The sequence below is a fragment of the Neolamprologus multifasciatus genome, chromosome 9 (assembly GCF_963576455.1).
Source record: "Neolamprologus multifasciatus chromosome 9, fNeoMul1.2, whole genome shotgun sequence".
NCBI classification, from domain to species: domain Eukaryota; kingdom Metazoa; phylum Chordata; class Actinopteri; order Cichliformes; family Cichlidae; genus Neolamprologus; species Neolamprologus multifasciatus.
The window spans coordinates 19812430-19825221 of NC_140447.1; the positions used below are offsets into that span (position 1 = coordinate 19812430).

Genomic DNA, 12792 nt, shown 5'->3' on the forward strand with positions numbered 1-12792 from the left:
GCGATTATTCTAATATTGTCTTGTCTGGAATGCCGCCCCCAGTGCAAACTTTAACAGAATTTCTATTTTTTTTCCTTTCATGTCGCTCCAATTAGGCTAACACTAGCCTTTTAAGGAATTTTTAACATTACCTGAAATTAATGTTCATTTTAGATTGTTGTACCGTTTAGTTTAATGTGAGAAGGGAAGAAAGATGCTAGAGGTGGTAAGTAAAAGAAACCATACTGCTAATATAAACGGCTGCATAGTTAAAGTAAACTCATACAAGGCCTAATTGATATACTTTTTTCAGTTTTTTCAGTCAACAAAAGCACAATAAAATAAAATAAAGACAATACACTGCAGGTAAAAGATGTCGTGCTCAGTCAATGTGGCCTAAAATAAAGACTAATTCATAAACCACTTAATTTTTTTTATTCTCTGTTAATTTCTGACTATGAATGATTCACTTACTGATAAAGAACGATAAACAGTACGATCAAGAGAATCGCTGAGAATCACGCTTTCATATGTTTGCATTGTCTGCCATCTGCTGGAAAATAGGAGGATAACACCCAACGTGTGTTATTTTCTGTGGCTTACGAAAACACCGTCAATATTTTTTATTGCTTTGCAAAAACATAATGTCAGCAGAACAGGTAAGTAACTGTGACACGTATTCTTTTCCCACGCGATAAAGGATTTAATACATCTCTCTCTGAATGTCCAGTTCTTGCGTGTGCTTAACTTTTCTTTGATTGTATCTGATTTCATCGGCCTACATTTGTGTTGCTTTAATGACGAAGCATAAAGCAGCTCTGTATTTCGTCATTTATATAAAAACAACAACAACATACCAACACATTTTTATTGCCCTACATTATCTTATCTTTCTTTTTTAATTAAAAATATGGTGCTTTTTCCCCCTCCAAGCCTTCGCACGAAAAAACTGCAAATTCCAAGTATTACTGAAGGCAGCACGGGCTCTCAGGGCGCTGCTGATGCGGATGTTGCTGTGTCTGAGCCAAAAAGTAGCAGAGTTCTTTCCGAAAAGTTTGACCCAGGCTTTTGATGATGTCGGGCGCTGTGCAGCAAAAACAAGATACTGTAGCGTTACCGGTGTTGGCTGCTGTCACCCTGGCACTCATAACCATCCTCAGTGTGTGGAAATTAAAGCAGTTCAAATATAAATTGGTAAATGAAGCTGGGGTTGCAATGTTTTATGGTAAGTAGCCTAAATATTTACAGACTACGGAAGCCGTTATTCAGCAATACTTCCTGGACTCGGGGCTTGAAGGATGTATCGAAAATGTTTATAGAAGACATTTCTGGGGTTTCATAGGCATGCAGTTTTGGACACCGACATCTCATTTTGCTTTATTCATCATTTTATACGAGAACACAGCATCTTTAGGTGACTCCTGATATGCAGGTGCAACAAGCAATCAGTTGTCCTATACTTGATGCATGGAAATAGTTTTAAAATGTGCACATTTATGTCAACATGTGGCACATTGCGCTTTCATTCTTTTCCAGAACCCAAAGTTTTTGTTTTTAGTGTAATATATTAGTGAATTACACCTTTAATAACAGTTTTTGCTGCTTGTAATTCTTTTGCAGGTTTGCTTCTGGGGTTAACTGTGAGATTAATATGGACTGATAAAGGAGAGCAGTGTCCAGGGAACACTTCTGAAATCTCGATGGTCAACATCACGCCACACGGACATGTCGGAAATGAAAAACGCCAGTTTAGCTCACATCCTGAGGTAACTGTAGTAACTGTGGTTGGTTGATTTCACCTTCCCTGACAAAACACATCAAAACAGAATAAATCCAGCAATCTGCCCTAAAATAAACATTTTCTCAAAAAAACAAAAATAAACTACATAATAAAAACTGCATTAAGAATATCTGAAAGCAAATAGCTGCATACAGGATGGTTTTTCATCCTCTGATGTAATTTCTTTTGACTGAAATGGCTTTTGTTTTCATTGTCTTTTCCTGGATCAGATCCATATTGTGCCTCTTGAGTATGCTGGCTATTTACATCAACAGAGTCCTCTAATGGTTCTTAGTTATTGGTTTTCCTTTAAACTCTCATGGTCTGTTTGTTCTTAGAAAAAGTCAAGAGTGGTGGTGCAAGGAAAGGGAGGACGAGAGAGCAATTTAACCTTTATTAAGGTTTTAGTCAGGATCAGATAGTGGGGATTACATTTTCAGGTGTGCCGTGCATACAGAGGGAAATTAAATTTAAGGGACCACATATGGACACAGTTCCAGTCAAGTAAAATGAAGCAACACAACACGGGTTTAATCACTAAACAACAAAACAACTAAATTAAGCTTTTGCTAGCAACGGTAGTGCTTTCTCGCAAAATTGCGCTCTCAAGACATTTCCCTGCTTGTTTACATGCAGCAAGCTTATAATGAGATTCTCTTGCAAGCAGTTTTCTCTGCAGTGCAGGAAAGATGTAAGATAGCATCTCAACAGGCATTGCAGCATTTTCCTCTTAGATTAAGTTGGACACTTCAATCTGTGTCAGAGAACACAGTAATGATACAAGAATGAGGGGCTCTGATAAAGTAAATAATACACCAAAACACAAGGATTTGCTGCTGATGATAACAAAAAGATCCAAAAAGGGGTATGGTATGATTAAAAATCATTTAATTGGGAGCCAGTTTGATGTTTGTGAAATTTGAGCTCCTACAGACAATGATTCGGATTATTCAAGTACTGTAAATTCATGTTATTTCTGTCACTGAGGTGCAACAGGAGTAATGCTGCAACCTTAAGCCCCAGGGCTGCAAACTAATCACAGCAGTTATTTGTTAAAAAGGAATTAGCAGAGACTCTAACATCACTTCTAAGCAGAAAAGCCTAAGCCTCAAGAGCGGACCTTTGGCTGTCATCAGCATGAACACTGTTTTTTTCCGCCGCGCTTTCATATTTTAGCGCCGTGATCAGAGATTTGTCATATCAAAGAAGCCAAACGATAAACCGGAGCTTCAGCCACACATGCACCAACGAGCTTAAGAGAACGCGGAACGAGGGCGTTCTAAATTGTGTTTCTTAATCTCAGTGCCACATTTCACCGCAAGAGAAAGGCAGCAGTGAGGCTTGAACGTTGCGAATCATCCCGGTCGAGTGTAACTCTTCGCTAATGGCTTGGACTTTTTGGCCCCTTTTGAATGCGGGGGTCTCATTAGCAAACCAGCAGAGGCTACCACAAAGGCCATTACATTGGTCAGACCCGTTCTGTGTTGCCTCCACGCCATTAAGCCTGATACATATGGGGTCCTAGCAGGGAGAGATAAGGATTTCATTGCATTACTGAGTCCATTACATGCCACTGGGGAGTAAGGCATTAAAGTTTGTGGTCTGATTAAATTTAGTGCTGCTCAGCTGAAGAGGCAATTAGTGCATACAACACACCTCCATTCTCAAGTCTTTGGTGCAGGTGGCCCTTTGTATAAAACCCCCAGCATATGCATAATTTATTGATTACAGTGTATCTGTATTAGTATGTGTTGCACAGTTTTGTATTTGTCATACACAGCCTGCATAAATGGGGAAAAAACATATATATAGTGCTGTGTGGGTAATTGCAACCACAAAATAGTAATTTGTATTGAGCTGGGTTATGGTAGCAAAGAAAGGAGCAATTTGTAGCTCTAGAAGCACCTCAAGTGTGAATTACTGAGAAAGCATATTGGCTTTCCTAACTCTATAGGGGACTCTACAGCATTCGAAATATTAATTTAAAAACAAAAATGCAATCTTCCAAATGTCCCCAACATGTACTGGGGTAAATATTCACCAAAATGCAGTGCATCCTGGAAATAGGATTTACAGAGAGAGGCCTACTTTCATTCATCTAAATATTCATGCTTCTGTGTTGTTGTTTTTTTCCATAAAGCTTCCTTAAAGCAAGCCAAATCTAGGTCGTTCTTAAATGTCTGTGACCACAGCAGTATGTCAGCAAGCGTCACTTCCCCCGTCTCACTCCTTTGGCCTGAAATGTAATTGAACTCGAGTAAGGTTCTGAGCAATGTAGCAACCAAGAAAAAGTAGTTTTATTTTGATCTGAATTGAATATCGCTGCCTTTTGATCTTCAAAATGTATCCACAATAGACTTAAAAAGGATTCAAGGATGAAGAACATGAAAGGCTACCTTGCTTAGCTGCTTGCATTGCATCACATCGGCTTGGGTGAGAAACAGACAGCGAGAGAGCACGCTATGTACAAAAATACTTGTGCGCGCTGGTTTTTATTTGTATTGACAGTAATGCAGTTGGGGTTTTTTTTAAAGATTGTGTTTCAATGTCATTTACTTGTTTTCTGTGTGGATGTAGCACTGGGTTACCATAAACTCTGGGAGCTGCTATGATGAAGATTGACAGAAGCAGTTAGACCTCTCTTTTCTTGTTATGCCTTGCTTTAATCAGTGTGAGTCAGAAGACTTGGGCAGTACACAGTGATTATATCATCGAGCCACTGAGAGATCTGAAGTGATGTAACCGCACTGTAGCTGCCAGATTGAAAGTTCAGATTGTTGTTGAGAAGATTTTGTAGCCTTTTATTATTAAAATGTTTTTGAGCACACAGATCTAGATAGGTGGGAGCATGCTTTTGCTATATATCATGAGGTGGAAGCAGTTAAAAAAAAAAGTGGTACATAAGAATGAACACGGGTGTTTCCATGATTTTCTAAAACGGGGTGACACGGGGTAGACCATGAGCCAGTGAGGGTGAGCCAACAATCACAAATAATTCCTAAACAGCTTGGAAACTGATATAAAAATTCAGCATTAGCTGGCTTGTATGAATATAAATGCCACAATAAAGACTAAACTAACAACATGCAGCACGGGCTTTTTTGGTCATTAGAAGCAAATCACTGTATTTCACTCATACTTTGATTTAAGTTCACCTTCACAAAAACCAGGACTGAGGGAATAGTGAGCAGCAAACAAAATCATAAAGTTAAAATGTTAATATTTTCATCTATAACTAGAAAAAAGTCTATTATAACATTATTTATTTGTATTATTTATCACTATGCAACATTTCCAATGTTGTACTGAGGAAACCAGGGGTGGGGTTACTCATTGGTAACCTTTACCTCCAGGTGTGGAAAATTTACATGTATAAAAGATGGATGTAACCAAATAGTTTGTGCAGACTTGTTTTGAAGGCTTGATATGACCGTTTCTACGATCATAATCCTGGCTTTAAAAACACACATGTGACGAGAAGGAGCAGGTCTGACTGCTCAGATAAGCCCGCTATCTCAACAGGAATGTGTTTTTCCAGTAGAATTCTATAAGGCCGCAAAACTATCTCCATCTGGTGGCCTTCAGATAGAATGCAGGTTTAAGGCATGCCTATGCACGTAGCACATATCCCATTTTTGTTATTTACAAAATTTGATTTTGTGTTTTTGTTTTGTTTTTTGAAGAAAGGAGATATCAGGTACTTGAACACAATTGAGAAAAGGTGCATGTTTGCCAAAACAGGGCTGCTGAAATGAACTGTGTGTGTGTTTAACTGTGTGTGTGTTTGTGTATGTAATCTGTCTGTCAGTCAGACTCTCTTGCTCCCCGTGAAGCATTGTCAGTCACCAACACAGCAGCTCTGTCTTTTACAGGAGACATTTGATCTGCAGGTCCTTTTCAATCTGTTCCTGCCACCCATCATCTTCCATGGAGCTTACACTCTTAATCAGGTGAGACTGCTCTCCTGACACGTCTCCCAAAAGGGTGTAAAAGGCCATTTCTTTTAATGTACATGGGTTGTCCATCTGTTAAGGACTTCCCATATGGTGCACTGTACTGAATGTTACGCCAGATGTATTTAATGTCTACTAAACTGTTGTCTTGTTTGTTTTGTGAGTGTTACTAATCGGACTAATTTTTATTTGTTGTTCTAGAAACGATTCATTGCAAACCTGGGATCTGTTCTCACCTACGCTTTTGTAGGTACCATAATCAGCTGCATGTGCATAGGGTAAGAATTCTTTGTTTATTTATGCAAATAAACTGAAGTAAAAGAAATACTGAGGTGACAGACAAACGCGGTTAAACAATTCAGGCATAGCTTTATGGTGCAGTGGTTAGCACTGACTCACAACAAGAAAGTCCTGGGTTTGAATCTAGCATGTGGGCTTTCTTTATGGATTTTGCAAGTCATCTCTACATTGGTTCTCTCTGGGTACTCTGGCCTCCCACAGCCCAAAAGCATGCATGAGCTTGAGATTAGGTTAACTGGTGATTATGAATTGACTGTAGGTGTGAATGTGAGTGGGAATGGTTGTCTGTCATGTGTGTTAACCCTCTGACAGGTTGGTGACCTTTCCAGGGTGTACCCAACCTCTTGCTTGTGACAGCTAGGATAGACTCCAGATGCCTCCGTGACCCTGAATTGGATACGTGGATGGACATAATCTAACACATGTCGCCAGTAATATGAAATAGTGTTCTGTAAATGCCCCCATAAGCCAAATCCTGTGCTTATACCTGTGCTTTTGGTTCTACAACTAATCAAAATTTCTGTAAAAACACTACAGTGCACCAAACTCAGCATGAGTAATATTGATTTTGGAGAGAGTACAGATATCTACTGATGCTATTGTAGCCTGACATAGCTAGATGGCACTCTCACACTCTGAAGGAATTTGAGACTTTTTTTTAAACCAGTTGTCACTGATCCCCTAATTGCTGCACAGAGCAAGTGAGAAAACCTCAGAATTCCTTAGTTGTTATTTTCTTGCTTTAACTTCAAGACGTTTTGTGGTTAGAAGAAACTGAACAGTCCAGGATTTACACCCCCCCCCCCCCAAAAAAAAAAAACCAAAACAAAACAAAACAAAACAAAAAACAAAACAAAACAAAACCCACAGCATTATCTCATCTAACATTTCCTTAATAGGCTTTTAAAGCTTCTGCTAGTTGTCATTTTTACTTTTGTGTTTTCTGTTTATGTATAAATGATCTTAACTCCCCCAGTCAGTTATTTCAAACAAGTGGGTTTGAAGGTCATGTGCTTAAAGTATTGCCTGGAATTAACTGGCTAAAGGATGTCGCTTTCCTTCCTTGCTCCATCTATTATTCCTTTACCTGGAGCAGCATTTGTCAAACTTCCCTGTTCCCTCTGGGAAGCAGGAAAGGCTTTGTTCATGGCGCCTCATATGCTCTGTTTTTAATGCTAAGGCACCAGAGCTGACCAGTCCTGCTGCTTGTTAGTGTGTCATATCCCATAGGGAGTTAGTGTCGTGAGAGTGTGGGAATCTTTCAGTCTCAATTTACAGTCCTCTTCCTGTCTTTTTCTGTGCATGACTCTCTCATTTTCTCTCTCTCTCTCTGGATGTCTAACACACACACACACACACACACAAACGCACAATGCACAATTAATCATCTTAACCGCAAGTCTTCCTTAAAGATACACGAATAACACAGCTTAGTTGCTTGACCTGAGGACAGTGCTTTAAATACTGGCTGCAGGGGGCAGGTCATGTGCTGTCACCGATAGAGCTATGCAAGTGGACAGAAAGGTTCCCCAGAGGACACACTGACATACTGATTATTATGGCATGCCCCACACTAACTGGATTAGTACTCAGCATACATCAGTTATCACTAAGGAGCTGAACTGTTGAATGCTGACTGGACACTTTATCAAGTCTTTGTGTACAGTTTTATTTTTTTCTTTATAAATGAGATAACACAGTGGAGATACAATACTAGATTTATTTTTGTATTTGGCTCCAGAGCTGATAACAATATTGTGTCATTTATATTTCTGTCAAAGTGCCCTTCACAAAGACTGTTAGTGGGTTATATTTAGTCTTCTAGGTCATTGTGCATGCACACACACATACACACTTATGCTGTTCTGTTATGTTGGAGAGTACTGTATATAACAGTGTCTTAAAAGAATTCAAACAGCTAGGATAGATGGATACTGACCCCCAAGATTATTTGTGGTGTGTGTGCGTGCGTGGGTGGTTCCATTTAGTAGGTGGATGTGGGGTCGAGTTTGGAGCATATGGATATACACACTCATTCGCATTAACATGGATAAAATAATAAAATTCCCGGCACAGTCGCAGCTTTGTGTGTTCGCTTGTGTAAAAAGGAGCTACGGCCTGGAAACGGGTCAACTCACCTGCTGGTAGCGTCTGGCCCCATTACCCAGACTACTCTAGGGGAAGCCCTGCTGTGGTTAGGGGGATGACTGATAGACCTGCTCTGGCTGGCGCTCCCTGATGACCTCACAGTGTTTCCTTCTGTCTGTTTGTCCTCAATCCCAGGGCTTGCATGTACGGCTTCACCAAACTGATGCTACTGTTGAGCAAACCAAAAGAAGAAATCTTCCTCACTCACTGTCTCCTTTTTGGTGCCATTATGTCAGCCACTGATCCAGGTAGTCAACCTTTATAAATAACCTTCTGCTAATAGCTCATCACTTGCAGTGGCAGCATTGATCTTGTGGTTTTATGCATATGTGTTTTTATAATTTGTAAAGCAAACGTGCTTTTTTTTTTTTTCTTACCACAAGCAAAAGATGAAATGTTTGGCTGTTGATCACAGTCGATAGGCCCATCACCAGGCTCTGCCGTATACATACAAATTAGTTATAGAAATAAAATCCATAGGTGTTGAGCATATTTGAGGTGCTGCATATTGCTCATTTCTGCAATTTTTTGGGGGAGTTTTTATTTATTACTGCAGATTCACTGAGCAGTTAACGTATTAGATAACATGTTTCAAAATGTCAAACCTGGTGCACACTGTTCTTTCACACCTTATTTTGTTTGGTTTTAAGTAACAAGGTGTAACATTGAGATTGACAGACGAATCTTTGTATAACAAAAACATTGACAGCTAAGGCTACTGTATATGCAGGAACAGAGCCACAACACCCACACAGTAGCTGTAACTGCTTTAAATTCAGTGCACCTTTCTCCTAAGTGGAGTACACACAATAAAATCAGTGGTCCTCAAGAGCAGTCATGTAGAGTGTCATACGGCATCCTGTGGTAATGTCCTCATTTGGTAATGAATTATTTATACGGTAAGTGGCTGATAGGGGTGAGTGTCAGCGAGGAGCTGTAGGTTATGGTGCGGCTGTCCCACTGATTGACATTATTTTTGCCACACCATGCTGCGTTCATCTCTGCCGACTCCGGCTCACTTGTAGCTTTGATTTGAATCACACTGTGATGCACCGATGGCCGAAACACAGATATGCCTCACCTGCTTCCATCTCTGTAGCGCTGGTTTTCTGACTTTTGGAGAAGCAGCTGTCCAAATTTTCCAGTTCATTTCTCTTCCTCATGAACTTTCAGTCACAAGGCTGAAATGGAAGAACGCAAGCGAAACAGGCTCAGTCTGTTACGCTGTAAGACAAAGACGTAGTGATTCTCAGAACAATGTAGACGTGTCATCATGTCATAACCCTTGCTTGCTTGACAGCTCTCTGGTTGTGCCACTGCCACATATATGCAGTAAAGCACAAAACTTTAGTGCTCTTTATTTGAGTTTTTAAAAAATATTTATTAAACAATAGCATTGGTGAGCCACCTGACTGATCCCAAATGTATTTTTCTGCTTGGAGATGACTCCAGAAATATAGCTGCGGTTTTAAAAGTGATACAAAATACTTGATTTGATTTTTTTTTCCTGTTTATTCTATGTTGAATAAAGTGGAGGGATAGGTAATAGCATTTGCTGCAGAACTGAAGCAACCTCGCTTAAAGTGGATGCTTATTTTATGCTGAAACTACCACTGAGGACACTAAAGTAATGTTACTGTATTATTTCTTTTTGAAATTACCATCTTAGAGGTATAGGAAAAGTATAGATTTTGAGCTTTAGATGAATCTGATATTCTTTAGAACGTCGTCTTCGAGAAAAAAAAAGTCATACTCCTGTAAGTGTGGAGGGTTTTTCAAAGCAGCATTTAGGCATAACTATTACAGAAAGTCATATGAATATTTCTGTGTTCTGTTGGTATTATCCTCTTTTCAAACACATGGCTAAGCTCAGTATGACTCAACATGTCAAAAGTGTGATTAGCATAGTAACCTCTAAACCTAGAGAGATTATATTTGGGTCTTATCCAGGGCCCTATTCTTCAGAACTGCAAATGTACATTTTCACGTCTTGTCTGTGAAAATTCACACTTGGGAAAGGTAGAGTCTATCTGCTGACTGTTCAAATATCTACGCAGGTAAATTTGCAATACCTCATTGTTAACATTTCACCTTTAATGTTTCATTAGATGAGGCTTCTTCTGGGTTTTATTCATCGTTTTATGTTGGCAGTAGAGCCAGGCCCACAGTCTTGCTTTTCCCATTTGTTCCTTTTTTAAAAAAAAAATGTTTTAGTTCTATACAAGCCACCACAGAACCATAGCTATCAAACCTGTTCCTCCAAGACTCAAAATAAAATGCATGGTTCAGGTCACAAAGTGGAACACCTGCTGTGCTGTATCCTCTAGCTGCAGGGATGGAGGCAGGTCAGTGAAACCCTCACTTAACTTCTGAAAGGAATGACTTCTGTTTCTGTGCTACCATTTTGGCTTTCCTCTTTAAAAAGATATATAAATACTCTAACACACACACACAGACAGAGAGACAGAGAAAGAGATGAGCACCGAGAGCCTTTGGAGGAGGTGGTCTTGGTCCATTTCCAAATGAACTCCTGAGCGGTTCTTTTATGGTGTGAACGTGATCAGGTCCCGATCTGAACCATCGTGTATTTGCTTTCGTTGCTCCCAGCCCAGATACATCTGCCCAATGACCAAGGTGAACATTCTCATGTAGTTTGTTGTGACGCAGTTTGGTTTGCTGAAAGAGAAATGAGAAAGTAAACAAACCATAGGTATGGCTCAATATACCAGCAGCATAGCGTCGTCAAACACAGAATTTTAGGCATGTTATTGCAACAGAGGAGCAGAAGTACAACATTAAGGTAAACATGGAAGGCCACAATTGGTGCTCACTAAGCACACATACAGTATGTGTTCAGTCTTTATTAATATATAACAGGCTAAGACAAGTAATGTAATACAGAATTCTGTGACCGGTGTGGTGCATAATATACAATAATTCATTGTTTGATGTCACAAACACTTTACCAGTTGCACATTTTAGAGCACTGACACTGACTTACAACAATAATTTCCACCGTCTTGCATCACCTCTTCTTTTAATAACCCTTCGGTTTTTGGAATGTGGGTTTATTTTTCATTCTTTCTGTATGTAGGATTTCATCCAGTCAAAAATTCAGGGCTTCCTTTGTCTTATTTTTCTTTTCATTGCCCAGACTCAGTCACATTGAAGCCATTGTTTTGTGATACATGCAGAATGTGGTTTGGAATTTTCTTGTTGAAAAAAGACAGTTCCAGCTATTGGGCAAGAAAATTGAATTTTCACACAGAAAATTGCCGTCAGTTTTAGTCTTAGTCAGTCAGAATCATTTCAAATCAGCCAGCTTGCGCCTATTATCAACAGTCTGCATTCTGCCACTCCTCAGTTTCACCTAAGGAAATGCATTTAGCTCGAGGTGGAGAAAGAAAACCATCACAACATTGTAATGGGGGAGCTGGCACTGCAAAAGAAGTAAAACCTGAAAAAAACTAGCTCACAAGTGTTTAATGAGAAAGCCAGAAAGTGTTTCCTCAGTATAATTTTTTTATTTTTTCAAAGGGCCATGAGTATTATTTTTTAAGACAATTTCTCTAAGTAAAGTGAATTAAAAAATAGTTTTTTTTTAAGTGAACAAAAAAGGCTAACAGGCAACTTTATGAATGCAGGTTGTTAACCACACTTGCTAGCTTAGGTACATTTACACACATATTTACACTCCACTCTTTCATCCATATGAGGTAATTCCCTAGGTCCAAAATATCAACATAGCAGTGGCTAAATGCTAACATTAGATAACTTTAACTGGTTCACAATGAAGCTTCAAAATGCAGTGTATAGTGGCTGATGTCACAGTGGCTATATCCATACCTCATACTGTCTATTGTTAAAAGTGGTACCTCTTTAGTTTGTTGATTCAGTTGTGTTATTTATGTTTAATGTGTTTTTGTTGAGTATTTAATTCAATTTATGAGTAGCATCAGTATACAATTAGCATCAATTGTGCCTTCACAGATGTGCAAGCTACCCATGCTATGCGTACTCATGAGCCCCTTGCCAGATGCTGAACTGTGAACTGTTAACAGATCACTTGGTTCCTATCTAGAATAACTTTTATATATTTTACATGCTATATCTGCACTACTTTCATTTACATAGAAATAAGTGACTGTTTAGCAGTGACTTTTATATCTTAAATTTCTATTGTTTTGGTTGGCTGTTTTTATATTATCAGTATAAGCATATCAAATTGATGTGCATCTTAAAGATGTAAACATCTGGGAAATACACTGAGAACCTTAGTTAACTTGTTCAGTCCAACTTGAAATGAAACCGTTATAAAAGCCTCAGTTTTGGGTGGTTTTTTTTTACAGAGCTGGGGAGATTATAGTAATTCCCTGTTGGCTGTTAACTCCTTCCTAATCCTTCATCACTTTGAGTATTATATCTGCCTAATTTGGTCAAATCAGCAAGCAAATCCCATGCTTTCTGACTAAGATGGTCGCAAGCTTTGCCTCTGCTAAAACTCAGCAATGGGTAATTTGACCTAATAAAGTTCCCTTCGACCCTTTCAACTGTATTATGTCTGAAATAATTGTCTAGGCTCTCTACCTTATGGTGTTGCTGTGGAAACTGATGAACACTTGACAGCTGTAG

At 39.1% G+C, this 12792-nt stretch overlaps 1 pseudogene across 1 annotated transcript in view; it reads left to right on the forward strand.

The window, feature by feature from the left end:
• The first annotated feature begins 40 nt into the window (after nucleotides 1-40).
• Nucleotides 41-12792, forward strand: part of LOC146511472 (sodium/hydrogen exchanger 9-like) — a 64904-nt pseudogene continuing 52152 nt past the window's right edge. Inside the window, exons 1-5 of the transcript XR_014876208.1 lie at nucleotides 41-1204; nucleotides 1600-1745; nucleotides 5632-5709; nucleotides 5914-5990; nucleotides 8296-8408. The product of XR_014876208.1 is annotated as a sodium/hydrogen exchanger 9-like (transcript). The remainder of the gene's footprint in view (nucleotides 1205-1599; nucleotides 1746-5631; nucleotides 5710-5913; nucleotides 5991-8295; nucleotides 8409-12792) is intronic.